Here is a 22,403-nt window from a genome sequence, read left to right as displayed (position 1 = left end):
AAAGATGAACAAGATAGTTGCATACAAGTGTTTTGAGAAAAAGGAATACTTGTTTTAATACAAAATTTTCATTATTGTGTAACTTTGGGAAAGTCCTTTTACCTCTATATTGCATTAACTCATTTTTAAAATTGGAAATGATTGGAAATGGCTTTAAGTCTGTGTTCTGTGTTTCTAAATTATGTAAAGGAACAACTGTTTTTTCTTTATCACAAAGGTCAGTTTTGTTCATCTTTCTTATTTTCTCATCCCCTCACTAATCTTTGGTAAGTACCCTTTCCTCCCCAGGAGTGACTTAGATCTTGGAAAGGTGTTAACCAATAATATAATAAATATATATTATAGTTCAGTCCTGTCCAACTCTTTTCATGGACTGTAATGCACCACTCCCTCCTATTTCACTTTATCTCTTGAAATCTGTTTATACTCATATTTGTTGTTTCCATGACATTATCTATCCATCTCCTCTTCTGTTCCTCCCATCTCCTTTTGTCTTCAATCTTTCCCAAAGTTAAGGTCTTTTCCATTGAATACTGTCTTTTCATTATGTAGTCAAAGTATTTAATTTGTTCATCGCCATTTGTTTGGAAAGACAAATGAATATATTAGTGATAACCAACTCTGGCCCTTTTCACCAGGATATTTGAATTTTAAAAGAATATTCTGGAAGACGTAAAAAATCTTCCAAACTTAAGGTGAGAAATTAGGTGAGAAGGGAAGGGATGAAGCTGTTATAGTTGGATAATAAACAGTAAGGTTGGTGTTTGCATTTAGTGGGCTGCCCAGTTTTAAGACCATCTCTAGAAATCATACACAGTAGTAATTCAATGTTTCTGCCTGGGGAGAGAAGTCAGTCAATCATCTCTAATTATTTGTCTTGATTGCTGAAAATTCAAGACTTGGAAACCCTGCCACCAAGATAGTGGCTAGGTGACATAGTAGATAGCCCTCTAATTGAAGGTGTCCCTCAAGGCTCTGTCCTGGGATCCCTTCTTTTCTTCCTATACTATTTCACTTGGTGATCACATCAGCTCCTGTGGATTGTCTATGCTGATGATTCTCAAATCTACCTATACTGCTTCAATAATTTTGTTGAGCTCTGATTTTGAATTTCCAATTGTCTTTCAGATATTTCAAGCTGGATGTTCAGTAGACATCTTAAGGTTAACATGTCCATACTTTCCCCTTAGCTCTTTCTCCACCCCTTCTCTTTCCTATTACTGTAGAGAACACTATCATTCTCTCAGTCCCCCTCTTACTCCATTCCTCCACCCTCCTACACCCAAGCTGTTGTGAAGGCCTGCTTTGATCTTGGATCAAATATAAACCCCTCATTTTGGCCTTCAGAATTCTTCATAACCTATTCCCTTCTAACTTTCTAGTCTTCTTATTCCTTATTCATCAACACATACTTTTTGACCCACTGACCATGAAGAAGACATTCCATTTATGGGCTGTGGACATTTTCTCTGGCAGCCCCCATGCCTAGAATGCTCCTTCTTCTGCTCTGACTGTTGCCTTTTCTAGTTTTAAGTCCCAATTAAAATCCCAACTTCTACATTAAGCCTTTCTAAACTCTCTTAATCTTGCTTCCATTTCTCTGTTAATTATTTTCTATTTATTCCGTGCATAGGTTGGTTTATATATGTTTGATTGCATGTTTCTTGAAGTCAGTCTGTCTTGTGATTTTTTTTTTTTTTGTATTCCCAGAATTTACCATTGTGCCTGGCATATGGTAGACACTTAATAAATGTTGATTCATGGAAAGATTGATAAAATGCTTGACTAGATTCCAGAAGACCTGACCTCAAATCCTCAGTAATTTGGTTGTTTTACTTTGGGCAAATCAGCCTCAGTTTTCTGATCTGTAAAATGAAAAATTTGGGCTCCACAGTTTCTAAGGATCCTACTAGTCTTAAAGTTTTGATCCAATGGCCTCACTATAATATTGGCAGAGTTGATTGGGCCAGTTTTTCATGGCATGTCCTTCAAGAGGCTGGCACATTCCCCTACACACGTCACACACTCTTCCTTTTTCAAATAAAGGAGAGCTTCCAGGGACTAGAAAGACTGACTGCTAACTCTGCCAGGTTGCTGACCATTGCCATATGGTATTTATTGTTCTCCTATGGTGGTATGTTTCAAATATACCTCTCAGCAGGAATCAGATTGCCTTCAAGTAGTTTTCAGAGAGTGTGGGCTGGTCTCTCTTTCAAAGCCAACATATGAGTGTCTTGACATTCTTCCAATGGGCCCCAAAATATTTGACTGGGATAAATGAAATTAATAAATGAGGGTGCTGTCCCTGCTCTTTGGTCATGGGAATAAAGATCCTAGAACAGAGGTAGAGAAGTGATCCTGGAAAGTCTGAATAAGGGATAAATGAGAGGAGATGTATCAGAGAAAAAGCATAATTATGTGTCAAGTCCTAGTTTTCATACTTATTAGCTATGTGACCCTGGGGAAGACCCTTGACCTCTGAACTTCATTTTCCTTATCCAAAAAAGATGATTGCACTACTGCATTAAAACAATACTTTGTTTTGATCTTCCTGGATAATCCATACCCTTTATCCCTTCCTGATTGGTGTGGTCCTTAATAGAGCACCAAAATGATTGCTATTTGGAGTCAGTGTACCTTATTTCTGACCATGGTTGATCAGACCAATATGAGGTTTGAAGGTTCTACTACAGGTTGGTCACAAATAGTTCGTATAAATATTTGGAATGGAAATGTCTCTAGTCAGTATAGTAAAGCTATGTTAGCCAGTAGAAAGGGATAGTAAAAAGGAATAATATAGCAAAGGGGAACCTAGAAGTCATCTATAAACTGTTCCAGCGATCAAAGGATCATCAGTTATAAATTGTATCATATATTAACCAAAATTCACATCCTGGTAGCATGCTGAATCAGCTGAAGCCGTCCCTGTGCTGCTCTCAGAGTCTTTTGACAATATGACATGTAAATCTCAGACAAATCTGCTACAAAAACCAGCAGGTCACCAAATGATATTGATAACATTGAGATTATATTAACATGTTAACTCAAGTTTTACTTGAGATGATCTGATATGTAATGAACCAATCCCAAGGTGACACAGATAAGAATTAGTCTGACCCTCCCCAATCCTATAAAATGAAACTTCGAACTCCTGCCCCACTAATACTCTTCTGCCTCCTCAGGGTCTCTAGAGCTCCCAACTCCAATCCGGGCTTATATGCACTCTGCCTCTCCTTTCCCAGCCACCTGCCGCCTTTCACCATTCCAACACCGCATCCCAAGCCATCTGCTTCTGTCCCCTTTGATGCACTTATCTCTACCCTCTGTGCCTTATTAAAGTGTGATCGAAGCCCCACTGTGGGCTTTAACCAGAGACTAACCGAAGAATTGAACATAAGTCCATAAATTAATTATCAGTTCAGTCATTTGTCTCAAAGCCTGTTGCAGGGAAAATGCTTTGTAGGTTTGAGAAATGTTATAGAAACTGGAATGGTTACTCTTAATAGAGTGATAGTGACTGGTATGGTGGTAGTGATTTAGTAGTAATTGGCATAATGCCCTTGCCCAGTGTGTACAGGAACCTCCCTCTACCAGCTCAGCTCCCTTGCAAGTTTTCTGTGGTTTATAGTCCGTTGCCCTGGGGCTCCCTCAGAAGTTCATTGCCTTCATCAAGGTCACAAAGTCACTACCCCTGGAGTGGAACTTCCACTCAAGTTTTTTCCCCCCCTGGTTCTTTGTACTGCCATGCTGACATTATTACACGTGTAGAAATCAAATAGCAGTTTTGGAGGTGCAAAAATTGGAGGTTCCAGTGAGAATGCTCATTAAATACCAATTAGAAACTGGTTATTTGAAAAAACAAACAAAGAAACAACTCCCATCCCTCAAGAACCTGGCCATTGGGCAAAGACTATCTTTTGCCTCTTTTTGGATCCCTGGGGCTTCGTATAGTGCTTGGCAAATAGTAGGCTCTCAAAAAATGTTTGTTGGCTGTCTGGCTGTAAGTTACTGACTGAGTGATGATAATGAATAGTGTGTTTAGAAAATCACTTAATTTATCTATATTTTTGATAAACCAGGTGAATTTCTTTTAGATGCAAAAATTTGTGGGCAGCATTTTGACTGGCTCTAGCCTTTATTTCCAGAAACTCACCCTTTCTGCCATTCTTGGATTTTTCCCCCACTCATAATATTAGGTGGTGAAAATTTCATGTGGCTGATAGTCATAGTTCCCTAATCGGTCATGTGAAAATTTAACAAAAGGAGATTAGTAATTTCTTCCTTTTATACTAGTGATTGTAGGTTGTATTAGGAAAATGCATAGTAGTGAGGAAGAAGGAGATACTGATCCCCTTGGTCTGATTGTTCTTGTAATATGGTGTTCAGTTTTGAGCATTACATTTTAGGAAGGATCTTTATAAGCTGGAGAGCATCCAAAGAAGGGCAAAAAGGATGTGAAGGACCTTGAGGACATAGCATTTGAAGGCAGCTCAAAGAACTAGGGATATATAGGCTGAATGAAAGAGGGAAGAACATAAAAAAGGGATTTGACTTCTCATCCCAACTCTCTTATTTTTTGCAGATGGGAAACTGAGGCTCAGAGAAATGATTTATAGGAAGTCACACAGTTACTGAGTAGCAGAGAGAGAATCTGAACCGAGATTTTCCTATTCCAAATCTAGCACTCTATATTATAGAATGCTTCTTCCTTTCCTCTTGCCAAATTCTTATTCTTTAGTGACAAAGTCTTGGAGTAAATTGGCCTTGCAAATTCATGTGTCTGTTTAATTTTGCAATCTTATTTAATATATGGAGGTAAATCAGTTTTCGTGAATGACGGCTTAAATCTAGGCAGAAGTTACCACTGGAGTCAGTGTATATAAATTGATACTGATCTATTTGCTTAGGAATATGGTCTGTTTAGTACATGGCATTGAGTTATGTCCCAATCTTGGCTTTGTCACTAATTTTCTGTGTGAATTTGGGTAAGTCTTCATTTCATTTGGGGTTCAATTTCCCTATCTGTAAAGATGTTTGACTACATTAGCACTTCTTATACTTTTTCCACTTATCCCTTTTTGCTCAAGAACTTTTCCATAATCTTGGGTATATAGGAATGTAAAATAAGCATACAAATCAAACATTTAAATGATAATAAATTTCTTGATCCCCACATTCAGTTGTGAGACTCCCATGTAGGGTATCAAATTTAAGAGGTTAGGAAATCATAGGCATGTATTTTTAGAGCTGGAGACAGAACTTAGAGGTCAAGCTAGTTTGCCTCCTTCCTATTTCAGATGAATAAACTGAAGTTCAGAGATTTAAGAGAACGTAAGGGATTTATCCAGGTTCATGCAGCTAGTAAGTGGCAAAGTCACTACTTGGACTTAGATTGTCCTATTAAAATCTACATTCTTTCCATGATACCATGCTGAAAATATCTTAAATATCTTACCTTGATATATTATGAGTTTTCTATCCATGAATCCGCTTAAACTTCATAATCTGGGGAGGAGGGGACGGTATGTAAACTTGTTTTTTTGGTATATTTCATATGTTTCAGTAATTTCATTATAATCGTATTCCCTTGATAATACTATATATTTTATTTTAGGTATTTAAAAACATTAGTTTAAGAAGAGGTCCGCCCATAATTACCTCAGACTGCCAAAAGGTTCTATGACATAAAAATCTTAAGAAGACTTGATCTAAACTTTCTTTGAAACTTTCTATTTGGTGACTTACTGAAGATAACTGCTGCTTTCTGGGTTGTATTCCTATTATATTTACTTGGTTTTCTATTTGGATATTCCACCATAATTTAAGTCTAGTTTGCTTAAAGCCAAAATGAACATTATCTTCAGCTTTACTTCTCTTCTTTATTTCTCCATTTACATTGATAGTATATTAATTTTCCCAGTTTCCCCAAGTTGAATGCCTTGGAATCTTTGATTATTCATTTTCCACAGTCAGTCACTTAATTCTCCTTTCTCACTACCAGATCTTCCATTGAAGGCTTAAAGTAACATCTGATTCTTAGACTACAGGAAAGACTAACATCTTTCCTGACCCATTTTTCCAGAATTCTATCCTGTTCTTCAGTGTCAATCCTATGCTACATTCAAGTTTTCCTCCTCACATCCCATAAACACATTTTGTGCTTCTTTTTTTTTCTTTTGGCCTCAGAATGCCCTTCTCTCTCCCCTATCCATGGATATCCTGTCCATCCTTCAACATTTAGTTCCCAACCCACAAACTTGCAAAGCTTTCCCAAACCATTTGAGCCCATGGTGATCTCACTATCTTCTGAGTTCATGGGGCTTATTATCTATGTTGCTTATTTAGCAATCAATCATTTGTTGGAGTAGGATGTTCAGGAACCACACACAGAGGCCCCTAATAAAATATCTGTTGATTGATTAGATTCTTCTGTTGACCCACGTTTGGTATTTAGAACTGGAGGCCCTACTGTTTCCTAATAAAGGATGATGTTATCATTGTTATGAAAGAAGTGGACTCTGGATAAAAGAGGCTTCACCCAGTTTCTCTTGAGATTGGTGAGGTAAATGGAACTGGTTGTCATTATTTAGCCTCTTTGTCTCTTATTTAGAAACCACTTTATAGTGTTTTGCTTATTAGATCAGTGATTTACAACCTTGTTTTCTCAGAATCCTCTAGGATATCTTCCATGTTATCAACAGAGGTTGTAAAATTCTTAAATTAAATTTTAAGTCAACTTAATAAAAGAAATTCCATATAGACATTCTAGAGAAAACTGGGGGAAATTACTTCCACTCAAGTAAAAATAAACATTTGAAAATGCATAAAAAGACATTGATAATTGAGATTCACTTAAAATATGGAATCAGGAAGTAGAAGCTTCTTCATCTAGGACTGTTTAGTTTTTGTCCGTTTATCTCCAATACTTGGCATAATTCCTGCAGCACCTAATGCATACATTTTGATTGGTTAGAGATCATCTAAAGGATAATGTGATCTATTTCCTTCATTTGATAAATGTGAAAATTGAGGCCCAGAGAGATGGGGAAAAAAGTGGCAGCTAAAGTCACGGGGAGGAGAGAGAGGGAGGAAGTGATGGGTTTGTTTTTGGGACATGTTCAGTTTGACTATCAGGTGAAGTTATCAGGTTATCAGGTAGGCAGATGGAAATGCTTGTCTTCTCTCTACTTCGTAGTTTTGCCTGGGGCTGGGCATGTGGCTGCAAATTTGAAGTGATAACATTTCTTTCTTTAAAAAAAAAAAAAATGATTTTCTCCCCTAAAGTAGAACTATTATATGAAAGAAAATATTCTGGAAAATTACCAGGTTTTTTTTTTTTTTTTTTAAAGGCACAGCAGACTTGGCAAATTTCCCATTGATAAGGAGCCCCATATTAAGCACTCGACTTCATGGGTTTTTATAAAAGTTCCGTGTGGTTTCATGCTTCCTTTTCTTACAAATGTTACTAGAGTCATTAAAGGAGGTTTGACGCTTTGTGTAAAGATGTAATTCATTTTCTATAGAAATCTTTTCTGGCACAGTAGAACTCTATACATATCATTATTGTATAATTATAACATTGTATCTAAGTAATGATGTATAAGGTTGTATATTACAATGCAAGTTACACCATGTGAGCTATATATTTCATTTTGCACGTGAGGAAATAGAGACCGAGGGGACAAATGATTCTCTCCCCCCTTCCCCAAGATCACATAGCTAGTTAATGACAAAAGTTGGAACTAGAACCTGTATGTCTTTACTTCTGGTTTAGGGCCCTTCCCACCATCCTCAGCCAGCTCCCCGATATTGTTGGCTTTGATTTTTAGCATGATAATAGCTGTTGGCAACTGCTGAACAGGGATTTGAGGGGCCATTATCACAGGTTCCAGGAGCAGACTTAATCATGGTGTGGCCCCGGCTTAAACCCTTTGCCAAGGCTTATTTGTTTGTCTTTGGTATTATGTTATTGAAGTGGTGGTATTCTTTCTCATTCTTTGTTTTCAAGGTGACCTGTTAAGATATTTTATAGCAGCTAGACTTAAGAAATGCCCTCTGCCTCTCCTTAATCAATTAGATGATGACCTACTCAGCAATAGTTGAATATTTATTAATTTAATTTATTTATTAATACATTCAGTAATCCTAGCAGATGTTGAGATTCCAGTTGTATATCCATGCAGCTATTTATATGTCCAGTTGGATTTATTAAAAGAAGTAATCTGCGGTATACAGTTTCATTTGTGGGTTACACTTATGTTCTTTTTAGAGGGTAGAATTATTTTTTAGGATTTGGTATTTGCCCATTTTAGGACAGATAGAATGTAAAATGAATTACAGGTAGAAGAAAAAGGAATATGCTACAGGAAATTTGCATTTGTCTCAAAGTCAAGCAGTTAAAAAAGTCACATGATTAGAACTCCTTCACCCCAAGTTTTCCACTTCATATTAGAACACAGGTCTTATACCCTCAGTACTACCTCACTCAATAAATTGTAGTGACTTCCTGTTGCCTCTAGGATCTACTAGAAAATTCTCTGTTTGGTGTTTATGTCCCTTCCAAATATGTTTCCTTCCTATTTTTATAGTATTCTTAGATTTTTGCTCCCTTCGTCCCATTCTGCCATCTAGCCATATTGACATGTGGTGCTTCTTATAGCTTCTATCTCTTTTCATTTGTTTTCCTCCCTTTTTGGAATGTTCTCTCTCTTCACCTCCTCCTAACTTCCCCAGTTTCCTTCAAGAAGAGCTGAAATTCTGCCATTTTGCAGGAGGCCTTTCCCAATCCCTTCTCCTCCACTCCAGCTGCTATTGTCTTCTCTCTGAGATTACCTCCCACTTAAATGGAACATATCTTAAATATACATTTTTTGGCATGTTGTTTTTACCCATTAGATTGTGCTTCATGGAGCTCCATGAGGGTGAAGGGTCATTTAAAAAATTATGGACATCCATTCATACACATTAGAATTATAGATTTTAAGAGTTTGGAGAGACTAGAAAACTTTCATCCTTGCTGTCAATGAAGGAATCCTTTTTGCATCATTCTAGGATGGTAATTATCTCAACCAACTGTGCAAGAATATTTCCAGTGATGGGATGCTTACTATTTAACAAAGAAGCATGTTCCCTTGTTGAATGGCTTTATTTTCTGGAAAATTCTCTTCTGCTTTTAAGTTGTTGTGTTATACTACTGGTTCATGTTGATCTTGGGTGTGAGAGGAAGCTCCCAGGCCTTTTTCAAATGAAAAGCAAAGGATTAAGAGATTGAAAAAATGGGAAAATTATTTAGAGTGGTTGACCCCCTACTGTTTTAATTATCACATACTTTAAAACTTGGTAAATTCAGTGCTTAAAATCTCCATAGAGTTATAATGAAAATCCAATTTAGGATCAAGAAATGAAAGTGGCAGATTACAAATAAGTCTCTTGCCTCTGTAATATGAATATTGATTCAAGAAGAGAGTTGGGAGGTAGAGTACCTGAACAAAAAGAATGTGAAACTGATCAAATTCATATGATGCCAGGAAATGATTGGTTGCTGATTTGAAAATTAATTCTTAATCTATCATCTGTAGTCAGACCATTCCATCCAATAGGAAAAACATTTATTAAGTGTGAGGCATTGCATTAGGCAGTAGAATATGAAATAAGTGGAATATGAGTCTTGCCCTCAGGGAGCTTCTATCATACTATTAGTGCAAAGATCAAAGTTAACACCAAATTAAAATAATGAAAATGAGAAGACATAGTCTGCTATTAAGATTTATTTAATTTGACTTAAGTAGGGAAAATTAATGTGACAGATATAAATATGGAGTGTAGTACTTTTTGCAAAGTAAGTTTAGCCGTTGATGACTTTGTGTAACTGTGCCTCACTTAAATCCTTCTCACAAGAAATATTAAATCTACTTCAGAAGGAAGTCAAGATTTATTTGTGGTGGCATCGATCCTCTTTGAAAACAAAAGATGAACAAAAACAATAGTTACTCCAAGGAAGCCAAAGAAGCTCAGAAATTGCCAAGCCAGTGCACATGTTTTTTTTGTTCATTAGAACCATTTAGCAAAGAGTAACATCAGGTTAGAATTATTATTGCATATGTGATATTTTATGGGGGAATGGTGAAATGTAATGAGTAATTGTAAAACATAAAGAAGTGGTGAAATAATAAATGAAAGTTTAGTGTCAGACCCAATTCAGATCATCCTTAGAGTACTTAAAGATGAAGTTGGAAGGATGACAAAAGGACCAAAAAATAGAAAAGATCTGCCAGTATTTTTATTGCATACTATTTCCCCCCATCAGTAATAGAACAATCAGAGTTGGACTCTTAAAATCACAGTCCTTAAGGATACTGCATAATAAAGTGTAAATGGTACTTCAGAAAACAGAATAGATCAGATAAGTATACTCAGAAGTCTATTTAGGAGGTCCTGCAGGATTGATTTTCAAGATATCGGAAAAGGGAAGAAAATAAATAGTTGGGGAAAAGTCATGCACGTTATTACTACAAAAAAGTGATTATGATATCAACCACAAATATTTGTTGTATTATAAACTCTAAAAAAATTCAGATTTTTTTTTTCTAAAAGAACAACCTTGGCATTTTAAAATTGATTTTCAGTAGCAGACCACACATCTTTATAGTCACACAGCCAACTGGAAAGTACAGAGAGCACAAGCTCCCATCATACTTATTTATTAACTATAAAAAAGCATTTAACTGGATAGAGCAAAATTCTGATGTTCTGCTCTACAAGATATCTTTCGTGCATTTATTGAAATCATACAAGATTCCTTGGTAGCATATTTGTAGATAGCTAACATAGGAAATGGTAAAAGTGGAAGGGAGTTTGAGGTTTGGAGTAGGTGAAATGAGGATGTATTATTTTTCTCTGCTAGTGACTGGTATATCAATAATGCTTTTAGCTTTACATGTGCTTTCTGAACTTTATAACTATCCTGGGTAGTGGGTACTACAAGTTTCATTGTCCGCCCTTTTATAGAGAAAAAACTGAAGTTCCGAGCAAGTTAGTGATTAAATGTTTGGTCACACAGCTAGCAAGATTTATAAGTGGGATTTGAATGCTATTTTCCTGAAAGTCTAGCCATTATGCCATAGGACTTTCTCATAGGTCCTTCAATATGCATGTTCTACATCAGATAGGTTACAAGGAGACCACTGTTAATAGGATTTTTATCTTTTTCCATAAGGTTAGTATTTATGGGTTTCACTTTCCTTTCAGTCTAGCTCATTTCAAGAGGATTTGATTCAGTAGGGTAAGAGTAGTACTGTTTGTAGCCATTCCATGAATTTCTTGCTTATCTCTAATTAATATACAGCAAAACAAAGTTTAGAGGTCAAAAAATAATGTGGCAGATAAATTTTATTGTAACATTTTAAACTGTTTCTGCTAAGTTCCAGTTTGTGGTTTTAATGGGAATGATTTACCATACTTGAGATTTAGTAGCATATTTTAAAAAATTTGGCTGCAGTTTATGGTTTAGCCAATTTAGTCTGATTTTGGCTCATGGTTTAGGATTGTTCAAACCTTAAGCCTTGGTTAAAAATAACTCTTTAAGAAATCATCAGTCTCTGTAGAGCGTAGGGCTAGAGTTATATTGTAGAAAATTTTTGTTTCTCCTCCAAAATGTAATTCCATATAGAATTGAAGTGGTGAGGGAGCTGATCTCTTTAAAGAATCATTGGAGGCTTTAAAGCAAAGTGGGTAGAGTCTGGACTTGGAATTCCCTGGGATTCCCTGATCTTAATGAAGTCAACTTAATCTTTCTAAACTCGGAATTTCCTAATCTATAAAATGAAGAGATTTGACTCAGTGACCTCTAAGTTCCCGTCCAACTTTAAATCAAGGATTCTGTGACTTTATTGACAATTAAGTAGCACAGTGGTTAGAGTGGGAGTAGTGAGTGATTCCTATAGTCAGGAAAATGTGAGTTCAAATCCAGTTTTGGACTTTTAATAATTTAATAGCGTTGTTTGCTTTACTTTCCTCAGCTGTAAAATGAGTTGGAGAAGGAAATGGTAAACCACTCCCCTATCTTTGCCAAGAAAATCCCAAATGGAATCATGAAGTATTAGATATAACTGAAAATAACTGAACAACCACATCACCATATTGAGTATTACTGAGGAGATTCTTGTTCAAGAATTAATTTATGCTAAATGTTTTCATATATCTCTTGTAGTTCTGAAATTTTATGATTCTATGACTTGGATATTATTAATGGTTTTGGAAAGTTATAGGTTGTTAGATGGGAATTTATGTTAAGATATTTTCATATATTGCTGTTCCTGGATCTCTAAATTTTTTGTGTCCATATCGTCCTGTATAATGATCTATGTATACCATAAAGTCTTTATGTATATCATTTATTGTCATCAGCATATTCAATGAGTCAGTGACCTCTGGCAGTGACACTGCCTTCCATGGGGTATACCTTACATCTCATCTGTAGGTTCCCTCATTTTTCCATTCTTGCTCATGTCCTCCTCCCATAAATCTTCCACTATATCTTTGCAAAGCACTGCAATGTTAATTTATGTAAACATTTTAAAAACCTTGATGTGCTTTATAAGTAATGAATTATTCTGTCCATATGTCATACTTTGTTTTTGCTACATAACTGCTTCACCTTCTATTTAAAGGATTGCATGTTTTCTGGATAAATCAGAAATTACCAACTCATATACCTATTTTTTCATTGCAGTAACATTTTTTAATGAGACTCAGGTAAACATGTATTAGAGCATCATTGAGGAAGATATTAGGAGGGAACAGGTATGCTTTCACAAATGATACTGTACAGCTGACCACTTCTTTATAGTCATAAAATTGACTAAAAGGTACAGAGAATGAAAGATTTTCCTTATGCTTATTTTTGTTGACTTTCAAATAAAAGACATTGATTTTGTAGGGCAAAGTACTTGCTTTAAAGGGTAGGTTCTTCACATCCAGCCAATCTGGAGAGCAATTTGGAACTATGCTCAAAAAGTTATCAAACTCTGCATACCCTTTGATCCAGCAGTGTTACTACTGGGCTTATACCCCACAGAGATACTAAAGAAGGGAAAGGAACCTGTATGTGCCAAAATGTTTGTGGCAGCCCTGTTTGTAGTGGCTAGAAGCTGGAAATGAATGGATGTCCATCAATTGGAGAATGGTTGAGTAAATTGTGGTATATGAACTTTATGGAATGTTATTGTTCTGTAAGAAATGACCAGCAGGATGAATACAGAGAGGACTGGCGAGACTTAACATGAACTGATGCTAAGTGAAATGAGCAGAACCAGGAGATCATTATATACCTCAACAATGATACTGTTTGAGGATGTATTCTGATGGAAGTGGATCTCTTCGATAAAGAGAGCTAATTCAGTTTCAGTTGATCAAGGATGGACAAAAGCAGCTACACCCAAAGAAAGAACACTAGGAAATAAATATAAACTATTTGCATTTTTGTTTTTCTTCCCGGGTTATTTTTACCTTCTGAATCAATCCTCCCTGTGCAACAAGAGAACAAGAGAAGTGAGTGCAAGGGATAATGTAGTAAAAAATTACCCTGGCATGCGTTCTGTCAATAAAAGGTTATTTTAAAAAAAAGATAGGTTCTTAATCTTTTTTGGATCTTAGATCTCTTTAGAAGTAGGTAAACCCTTTTTATCAGAGTGTTTTTGAATAATTTAAGGAAAATTCAGTCAGAGATTTAAGAAAATCAGGATGTATTTTTTTCCTATCCAAGTTCACAGACTCTCTGAAATCTGTCCCAGGGATTTGTCCAAGGATCCAAGATAAAAATCCCTGGCTTTTCTTTCAGCAAGGCAAAAATAAGTCACGTAACAACAGAGATAACTTATTTGAACTTCTAATAAAATCTTCTGAGTTTTAGAGCAGGAAGATGTAAACTATCACTGTCAAGAGAAAATATCTGGCACAGAGTATAGATGGATAAGTAATTCCTTATAGTTGAGAAATTCCTTTATATCTCGTGGGCTAGGTACTGTCTTAGAAAACCACATATCAACATTATCTATGTTTAATTGTATTTTTGTTTAACTTCTAAATTATTTCTTATTATTTTGCTATGATTTCAGGTTGCACTCAGGAGTTTTACTGGCCTTAAGTTTGACACGCTACTATAGATAATGGATAGGATCTAGAATATAATAGAAAAGTAGACTAGACTGCATTTAGAAAATTGAACACTTCTTTTAATGAATTCTGATGCTTTCCTGAAATAAGTGCCCACTTTTTTTAGAATCAGTAGATTTCTTGTGATCTATACTTCCCAGTTATAGAAAATAATAGTTTCTGAATAATCAAAGTAAATAACACAAAAGGACAGTGGCAATGCAGCTATAGGCAGGTGTAGGCTACATGCTTATTATTAATAAAAAAAAATTGTTGCACAAGGGCATTGTAAAAGATATGATCAGAGGAAGACATGTCCAATAAAAAGAGGCTGGCTGTCATGTAGTGAGAATTTACAATGAACCTCCAGTATCCATGCAGTAGCTAGAGATCTAGAAATAAACCCAAACACAATGAATTAGGTCTATATCCACTCCTTTATGATGAAAAGTCTTCTCTTTCTGGAAGCCTGGGTTAGACACACATAGGATGAGAAGGTGTAAATGAATCTCTCCTTCTGGAGGGAGTTATCTCTGTCATTAAGACTGTATATTCATCAGAATATCTTTTACAAAGACAATGACAAGGGGTTGTGATAAAATTGGGACACTAATGAATGCTTTGTTGGTGAAGTTGTGAATTGATCTAATCATTCAGGAAAGTAACTTGGAACTACACATAAAAGGCAATAAAACTATGCATTCTCTTTGACTTAGCATATACCACTACTGGGTCTGTATTCCAAAGAAATCAAAGGAAAAAGAAGGGATATTATTTGTACAAAAATATTCATAGCAATTCTCTGTGTGGTGGCAAAGAATTGGAAATTGAAGGGCTGCCTATTAGTTAGGGAATAGTTGAGTTAATTGTGGTATATGATTGGGATAGAAATCTGTTTTAAGAAATGACCAGTAGGATGGTTTCAGAAAAGCCTGGAAAAGTTCTATGAACTCATTCAGAGTGAAATGAGCAGAATTAGGAAAATATTGTACATAGTAACAGCAATATTGTAAGGATGATCAATTGTTTTTAAAAAATGTCTAGCTACTCTTTTCTATACAGTGATCTAGGACAATTCTGAACAACTCATGATGAAAAATTCTATCCCCTCCAAAGAGAATTTATGAACTCTGAATGAAGACTGAAGCATTTTTTTTTTACTTTCTTGTGTATGTGTGTATGTTTATGTATGTGTGTGTGTGTTTTCTTTTGCAACATGGCTAAAATGGAAATGTGTTTTGCATGATTTCACTTATATCTTATTGCCTGTCTTCTCAAAGGATGGGGAGGGTTAGAAAGAGAGGGAGAAAGAGAATTTGCAACTCGAAATAAAAAAAAAATTAAAAGTTTTAAAATATGTAATTGAGAATTATTTAACAAGATAAATAAAAAACACATATCTTAAAAAATGCCTCATTTTCCCTTTGTTCTTTGCATAGTATGTTGTTTCTTAAGTTTTTAATGCACTTATCTTGTAATATTATGTGTTATGAGTCTATGTAATATTATAGTTCTCTATTAGGTTGTAAATGCCTAGGTCCAATTCCTTAGAAACTTATTATCTAAGTTTTGTATATCTTTCAAGGTGTAGCTCAGTGCCTTTTATCATGTAGCAGCTGACTAAATTAAAAATAAATCTTAAAAATGTATTTACATATCAGCATGGGTTAACTTCATGTATATTTAAGTTGATTTTTTAATTTAAATTTTTTTTAAATTTAAAAATTTAATTTTAATTTTTAAAATTATTAATTTAATTAAGTTAATTTAAATTAAAAAATAAAATTTAAATTTAAATTTTAAAATATTAAATTTAATATTTAAGCATTAAGCTATTGTTCCAACTCTTCAGGAAAGCAATTTTAAATTATGCAAATGAAGTGACTAAGATAGTCTTTTACTTTAAGACTGTTCTACTCTTGGTAGGCATATGCTTCTAGGAAATAAAAATAAAAAGACAGTTCTCATGTTCATCTAATATTTTTAGCAGCATTTTTTTTGTGTAATTAAGAACTATAAACCAAATATAAACAAAAAATGTCTTCTAGTGACTGGGTAAACAAATTCTGGTATATTAATGTACTAGAATATTAACATTTTCTAAGAAATGGTGATTATGAAGAATGAGAAACCTAAGAGTTCTATGAAGTGATAGAAAGAGAAGTAGAACCAGAAAAAATATATAACCAATGAATAAAAAGGAAGGACTAAAACAAAACGCAATTTGGCGAAATTTTAATTAATTAGCTTTGTCCCAAGGAAAAGATATCAGAATGTACCCCTTTTCTTTGCAGGGGAAGGAGACAGCATCAGGTGTTCAAGAGTATCACATATAATGGAGTTGGCAAACTGTGCTTTATTTTTTTTGGCAGTAGTAGTGGGGGCTCTCTTTTTATATCCTTTGTTATAAAGAGTAGAAGTTTCTAGTTATCTGCATATATGTTGTCTTTCATATTATTCCTTCCTCCTTAGAATATAAGCTGAAAATCAAGAAATTTGTCATTCATTATCTGTTTCCAGTCATTCAGTCAAGAAGCATTTATTAATTGCTTAGTATGTGTGAAGCATTGTGTTAAATACTGAACACTCTCTTTCTAAAATGTTTATCTAATTGAATCCATTGCTTTTCAGCAACATCTTTGTTTTTCTAAGAAATGTGAGATTGCTTTTCAAGGAAAGTTTATTTCCTGTTACTGTTTTAGAAAAACAAGTAATTTTAAAGTGTGAAATTTAAATATAGCTTTAATAGTTACTTCTTTGTTTTTCCTTCTTTTTTAAGAGCCAGGTTATACAGCAACAAGCATTCTTGACTTTAGTTGTGGTTTAAAGTGTATTGTGGTTCATTCTTAAATACTTTGGGCATCTATTGCTATGCACTTAAGAGTAGTATAAATATAGTTTGAGGACAGCGAGGTGGCACAGTGGATAGGGTTGCTGGCACTGGAATCAGGAGGACCTCTTCAAATCCCATTTCAGACATTTGCTCCCTTTGTGATCTTGGGCAAGACAGTTACTCATGTTTGCCTCAGTTCCTTGAGAAGGAAATGGTAAACCATTTCAGAATCCTACTTAAGAAAACAGAATAAGACAAGATTGAAACATCTCAACAACGACAAATAGAGTTTGGAAAGACCAACTAGATTAATAATTTTTGTTAACTTGACAGTCATATTACCACCTCTCCCCCTTATCTCACAGCCTCTAAACCTTGGCTCTTTGACATTTCTTTTCTATATCTGGTCAGTCACCAAGTTCTGAAAATTATAGCATTTCTGATGGTCATTCTTTCCTTTATTATTGTTCTAGTTCAAATCCTTATCCTGAGCCTTTATTATTAGAATATAGTTTCCTTCACTTGTCTCCTCCACAATCAGTTTTCCTTTTCTCCATTCATCTTTCACATTGCTCTTAGACTAATCTTGAAATCCTGATACTCAGTGCTCCTTTCTAACTCACAAGGAGGAGGTCTGATAGGAAGAGCTGTCACATGGGGATATTTTCTTTTGCCTCTTCAAACCTCACCTTTCTACGTATATGGATTGCCAAATTGGCACTTTAACCGTATGACCTGGTGAAGTTAAAATCTCCCTGGATCTCAATTTTTCATCTGTAAAATGAGGGGACTTGGATGGATTTAGAAGTAACTTCCAATTCCAGATCTATGAAACATGATACTAAAATTGGTGTAAAATATTTTGCAAACCTTAAAGTACTATCTAAATGTAAGTTATTATTAGTAGTAAGGGGGTGGGAATTCCTGCCTCTCCTCCTAATAGTTCTGCCAGACCAAGTTCATCAAGGTTACCCTTCTTAAATTCATGGCATTTAGTGGCTTTATCACTTAAAAAATTTTTTTTTCTACAAATGAATGTTTTTTGATTTGTGATAATTTAGGATCATAAGAATCTAAATTAGAACTGAACCCTCCACATTTTACAGATGAGGAAATTTAGGCCCAGAAAGTTTTCATGACTTCCCTAAGGTCACACAGGAATAAAGTGGAAGAATTAGGATATTAATTCAAGCCCTTGGTGAGTCCAAATCCAGTGTTCTTTCCATTATACCACACAATCTCTCTCTAATTTGACTTTTATTGTTATAAAATTTTTGCATTGTTATTTTCCCAAATAATTTATAAGTTCAGAGTAGTTAGTTGGTGCAGTTTATAGAGTGTTGAAGCTAGAGTTTAAAAGACCTGAGTTCAGATACAGCCTTAGACACTAGCTGGATGAGTCGCTTAATCCTATTTGCCTCAGTTTCCTCATTTGTGAAGTAAGCTGGAGCAAGAAATGGCAAACCATTCCAGTGTCTTTACCAAAAAAAACCCAATGGGGTCACAGAGAGTTAAATATGACTAAGATGGCTGAACAACAACAATTTATAGGTTCAATGATTACAGGGAACATTCTTCTTTGTATTTCTTGTTCAATTTACTGTGTTTTATTACAGAAAATGATTTATCATTTTGGGAGATTGGTTAAGGAGTCAGAATGTTAACTATACTAAATAAATAAGAATTTTTAAAAGGCAAAAATCTATAAAAATCTAGTTCCATTGAAAATGTCATGCAATTTATTTTTTTCCAATGATTGCCCTCTTATCTGTTTGTAAAATATTTGTTGTTCTTTGTGGATTTTCCCTTTCGAAACCAGTGTTTTCCCCTCCCCTGTATGTGAATGATTAAATGCCAGCAGCATAACCAAAGTTCTAGAAAGAAACTATGGAGGAAAAAGCAGTTGGTAAGTGGTTTTGATTTCCAAAGTTAGAAGGAACTTATATTAGATTATTTTATGTATCTCTTAAATAAGTTTGTATGATTATAAAAAAAAAAAAAAGCTAGTGTAGAGTAAGCATTTGACTTTTTGGATACTGGGCTCAAAGAGAATAGATTTTGAACTCAGGGCTATAGGCCAAAGTTATTCAACTTATATATAATAATTTGTTTTTTTCATGTGACATAAAGCTTGAATATTTATATTTTCTAACTTGAAATCCCGGCTTCCAGTGGTTCCCTAAATGTCACTTTGTTAAAAGACATAAGTAATAAATTGTACATAGAGAGGGAAATAAAATTTTTAATCTTTTAAAATTCTATAAAGTTTGATATAACATGTTTTCTTCTCATTCTAGTGGGAGCTCCTCTTGGGAAAAGTGCTTTGACCCAGTATATGAATAGCCCAGACTAGTTTCTTCATTTGTCCTTGGGCAGTGAGCATGTAGCTGTTCAACTTGAAAGATTGAATTGTGCTGTGATCCTAGTTCTAAAGGGTTTGAGAATAGGGAAGTTGATGTGATTATTTTTATGAAGGGAAGGATCTCACTATCTCCCCTTACTCTCCCCTTTTTCTGTCTGTGTCTAGTAGTGAGGTGGGGCTGTTAGGGAAAATGTTGGCAAACTCCTGGGTTTTACACAAGTATTCTCTGATTGTGCCCAGAATATCACTTCAGATTGAAATAAACAGATAAATAAGTATGTGTATTTTTATATCTATATGTATCATACACACATATTCATGTGCATATATTCCTATATATGTTTGTGTGTATGTATGATATATAATATATGTATGTATTATATACACAAGAATTATATGTACATGTATACATATATAGGCATATACATATACACACAAACATTTATATATAGGAATATATGCACGTGAATATAGTTCATTGTATACATTTATATATAGATGTATATAGTATATAAATGCGGGTATATATATACATTTATTAATTGCTTACTATATGCCAAGTGCTGTGCTTAGGTGCTAGTCACACCAGTAGGAAAAAACCACACTCAAAACTAGACAGTCCCTTTTATCTATAGTCTTATATTGAAGAAAGATGACACATATAGTAAAATGCAGTTTAGAAAGAATTGTTCTGTTTCAAGCTAGACAAAAGCTATAATAAATACGCAGCCTGGGATGGCAATGACAGATTAGTAGAAAACATTCAGAAGAACTTTTTCCAGTAGGTAATTTTCTTCTAGTACCTTGAGAATTATACTGGATTACTTTGAATTGATTCAAGAAGAATCACCAGTTAAAACCAGAAGTAAGAGGACTTGGCCAGACCCTCTCATCCCCAAATTGAACGTAATTTTTTTTTTCATGAGTAGTGATTCATTAGCCCTCTCAAGTAAAAACTTTAATATTTGGGTTTCACTGAAATTCCCTTACATAGACAATTATGAAAACACACTATGATTCCTTCCTCCCTTAGAAGTCAGTTAATAAGCATTTATTAAATCACTACCATGTGCCAGGCACTATACTTAAAAGAAAAAAAGTCAAAAAGATGCTCTCAAAAAGGTCACAATTTTAATGGAAAAGATAACATAGAAACAACTTTATACAGATAAATCATACCATGTATAAAGTGGTGATAACCAATAGAGAGTTGCTTTAATTATCACTAAGTGGAATTGAGAAAAGTTTCTTGCAGGTGGATTTTTAGCTGAGATTTGAAGGAAGTCATGAAGAGATAAGGAGGAAGAGAATTCCTGGTCTAGGAGGACATGTTTTTGTTGACTGTGTTGTATAGGTAACTGTGTTACTAGAAAGTATATTTTCTGATCTCACAATGAAATTTATATTAAAGCCACAACAAATTACTTTTGAGCCTTTACAAACTGGCTCTGCAAACCCCAGTCCATGGTTAGCCTACAGCTAATAAACAAAATCCACACATTCATTTTTACTTTCTCCATGGATTTTGTTGCTTGCCTTTAGGTACTGAAAACTAAATAATTTATTTGATGGATGTTTTAAAGCACAGTGCTGAATTTTTTAAAAGTTAGTTGCATGGAGATAAGTTAATTAAATTCTTGAGTACTTTGCCAAGGGGATTCATGGGTACTTTGTTATGTAGATGTGTTAGTCTGATTTTAAAATTTCATATACTGCTAATATGTAGATCTCTTAGGGAATTGAAATGGTAGGACTAAGTCACTCACAGAATAACTAACCAAGCAAAGTGATTACATGTTCCTGCTGACCTAGATTCAAATCTTATTTTTGCCTGTTTAAGTTTGTGTATAAAGATAACAATAGTGAACCATATCAGTAACATATTCCTTTTTTCTTTCTTAGAAAGTTTTTTCTCAATTACACATAAAAACTATTTTAACACTGTGCAGTCATGCAAAATATTTCCATATTAGCTATACTGAAGAAAAGAATACAGATCAAAAGAAAAGGAAAAAGAACAAGAAAATAAAGTTTAAAAAGGGTACGCTTTGACCTACATTTAGACTTTTTCAGTTTTTCTCAGGGGACAGATAGCATTTTTCATCATAAGCATTTTTGGAATTGTCTTGGATCCTTATATTGCTGAGAATAGCTAAGTCTTTTACAGTTGGTCATTGTTAAAATACTATTGTTACTGTGTATAGTTTTCTCCTGTTCTGCTCACTTCACTCTGCATCAGTTCATTTAAGTCTTCCCAGGTTTTTCTGAAAACAACCCCCTTTGTCATTTCTCATAGCTCAGTAATATTCCATACGATTTGTTTATCCATTCCCTAACTGATGGCTAGCACTTCAGTTTCTTCTTATTAAATTTAATTTTAATTTGTGTAATAAAACAAGCATTTCTATATCATATACTATATGAGAGATACTTTGTTAATCATTGCAGGGGGTGACAAGTATATATGAAATATATATGATATCACTGTTTACAAAAGATTCCTCATGAAACTATAAATCTACTATGCATAACTTATTATTCTTTTCAAGTATATAACACAGTTATCATATAGATTTCTTTTTTTTTCTTCCTTCTTTTCACCCTTCTTCCATCCTAATAATGGCCACCATTAGACACAAATATATACATGTAAAATTATTCTATACATAGTTTTTTTATTAGTTCTTTCTCTGAATGCAGATAGAATCTTCATTTGTTCTTTATAATTGTTGGGATATTTATAATAGTCAAAATAATTTATTTGTTCAAAGTCATTCAATTTCCTTCAATTTTCAATTCCTTGCCACTATAAAAAAAATCTTTTTGTACAAAATTGGTTTCTTTACTTTTTCTTTGATCTCTTTGGGATATGGACCTAGTACTGGTATTAGTGGATCAAAGAGTATAAAATGGTTTTAATAGCTTTCTGGGCATAATTCCAAATTGCTCCCAAATGGTTGGAGATCAGTTCACAATTCCACCAACAGTACATTATGTCCCAATTTTCCCACACTTTGTCTAACACTTGCCTTTTGCTTTTCTGTCGTATTAGGCCAA

General features: G+C 34.4%; 1 protein-coding gene across 5 annotated transcripts in view; it reads left to right on the top strand.

Moving 5' to 3' along the window:
• The window catches only part of MYO1B (myosin IB), a 213,650-nt gene that overhangs the window by 6,847 nt on the left and 184,400 nt on the right, over positions 1-22,403 (top strand). The window contains exon 1 of one of the 5 annotated variants that reach the window (XM_051985984.1): positions 18,883-18,890. The exons of the other annotated variants lie outside the window; for them this stretch is intronic. The gene's annotated coding sequence lies outside the window, so the exon portion shown is untranslated. Of the gene's footprint in view, positions 1-18,882; positions 18,891-22,403 lie in introns of those variants that run through there. 5 annotated transcript variants of the gene reach the window in all.

The sequence above is a fragment of the Antechinus flavipes genome, chromosome 3 (genome assembly GCF_016432865.1).
Source record: "Antechinus flavipes isolate AdamAnt ecotype Samford, QLD, Australia chromosome 3, AdamAnt_v2, whole genome shotgun sequence".
Taxonomy (NCBI): Eukaryota; Metazoa; Chordata; class Mammalia; order Dasyuromorphia; family Dasyuridae; genus Antechinus; species Antechinus flavipes.
This window is presented reverse-complemented; position numbering and strand designations above follow the sequence as displayed.